This window comes from Macrobrachium nipponense, chromosome 4 (assembly GCF_015104395.2).
Source record: "Macrobrachium nipponense isolate FS-2020 chromosome 4, ASM1510439v2, whole genome shotgun sequence".
NCBI lineage: Eukaryota > Metazoa > Arthropoda > Malacostraca > Decapoda > Palaemonidae > Macrobrachium > Macrobrachium nipponense.
The window spans coordinates 16,153,095-16,155,594 of NC_061100.1; positions in this window are offsets into that span (position 1 = coordinate 16,153,095).

Genomic DNA, 2,500 nt, shown 5'->3' on the forward strand with positions numbered 1-2,500 from the left:
CAATCCTTACAGTGTGGATTAGGGTATCTATTTCCTTGATGCTCTTACCATAAAGCTTGATGTCGTCCATGAAAATCAGATGGTTAATTCTGTTGCCTCTTTTCTTGAGTTGGTACCCAGCATCCATCTTCTGCAATACTTTAGTCATGGGAATCATGGCTACTACGAAGAGTAGTGGGGACAGTGAGTCGCCTGGAAAATCCCTCTCCTGATATTATCCTCTGCTAGTCTTATTCCAGAGCTTGTAAGTATTTTATTCCGAGTTTTGCCGCATTGTATTGTTTTTGAAGGTCGAAGCTTGAATGGTGTTTTTCCTCTGCCCCATATATTTTCAGGCATTCTATTAGCCATGTGTGTGGTATCGTGTCGAAGGCTTTCTTATAGTCAATACATGGTTTTCCTTCCCTTACTGTTCTTCATTACCATTCTGTCTATTAGTAGCTAGTCTTTTGTGCCCCTACACTTCCTTCTGTAGCCTTTCTGTTGATGGGGGATTGTGTTTGTTGTTGTTGTTGTTGTTGTTGTTGCTGTTATTATTATTTTTATTATTATTATTATTATTATTATTATTATTATTATTATTATTTTATTATTTTGTTCTAAGAGGTCCACAATAATAAAAAATGTTGCGAGTTCGAGTATAATTTAAAATCCCTTTACAAAGCTTTAGAAAGGGGTTTTAAACTATACAAGAATTCCCAACATTACTTATTATTGTGGACCTCTTAGAACATTATATATACTCTCGCGACAGAGAGTTTTTCCTAATTATTACTATAATTACTGCAAATTAAAACATGAAACCCATACACACGTATAAAACAAGCCCACACCGACCACTTGAAATTCAAGCTTCCTTAGAATATGATATTCATTTGGAAGAAGTAAGAGAAGGTAATAGAGAATACAGAAAGAACAGATCTTTTATTTGAAAATAAAAACAAATAAGTGTACAGATTAATAAATGGATAGATATCCATCACAGATAGAACGGGGGATTTTAGTCTAAATCTACATAAAGTTTCTGGGACCTAAAAATAAAATTAGAATAATTCTTGAACAACTTTTCCCGTTTCCACATAACACATTAACGATCTCTTTTTCACTATATTCCTACTTCATTCTCAATTCTTTATCTCACTTTCGTGAATGGGATGAATTACTGGTTCTGGAAACAACATCCTCTCTGGAAATTGCGTTACTTCCATGAAACATGATAAGCATTGCTTTAACATTTATGACTTGTAAATTTGAATCCATTTGCCTTATAAACAAGTATGTTACTGAAGTAATAAGTCTGATACTATATACGTGTTTATTGTAGGTAAACATCAAACGATATCTCATTATAAGTAAAATCACGTTTCCGATTCGTTCGGGCATTAACGATTTCTGTGGCATTTTCATCTTAATATTTTTATATAAAATGTGGCAATTCCTAGCAGTCATTTCCTTATAAAAGCAATATGACGTGGAAGAAATGCACTCTAAATTAATGGTTATATTACTATCATATTATTGTCTTAAATGATTAAAAGTACTAACATTTGAATATATATATGTACAAACACACACACACACACACGCACACACACACACACACACACACACACACACATATATATATATATATATATATATATATATATATATATATTATATATATATACATTTATACACCCAGAAGTCTCCTTCCTAAGTTACCAGACAGCGCCATTTTCCTTATAAAAATAATATGCTTGTGAATTTCACTCTAAATTAATCCTTATATTCCTATGATATTATATGCTTTATATATATATATATATATATATATATATATATATATATATATATATAATATATATACATAGATAGATAGATAGCTAGATAGACAGATATACCTAGACGTCTCCTTCCTAAGTTGCCAGACAGCACCATTGAACCGCACACTCATTCATCCTCGCAATTCCCTCAAAACAAATGCCGACTCCACTCGCACTTAATCCATTACCTGCCGAGTAAAACGACCCCAACAATAGAAACTCCTACGTCTGACTCCTTCGCAGGAGTTTACCCGTGATATCCTCAGGAGGCAATTATCGCTTCCGGTGAGATCAGTTAGGACAATTACGAGTAATCAAAAGGGTCAACAAAAGAAATAAAAAAAGCTTTGAGATAAGGCAATTATATGTAATGAACGTAATTGGTCGTTAAGGAAGTGTAATTTTCCCCCCATTCGTCAGCCAGTGCCGGACGATGTCTTTATTTCTCCCGAACGTGCGTGCTGTTGGCGTCAGCTAGAGTATATTTACTTGTTCTGTTTGAGTGAATGCGAAGGTTATGCTTTTGTTTGTGAGCTTAGTTTCTTTGGTGTTTTTACGTTGTATGGAACCAGTGGTTATTCAGCAACGGGACCGACGGCTTTACGTGACTTCCGAACCAGAAAGGGGGAAATAATCCTACGTAGTTATATTAACATATATTCATGTGTATATACTCTCACACACACACACACACA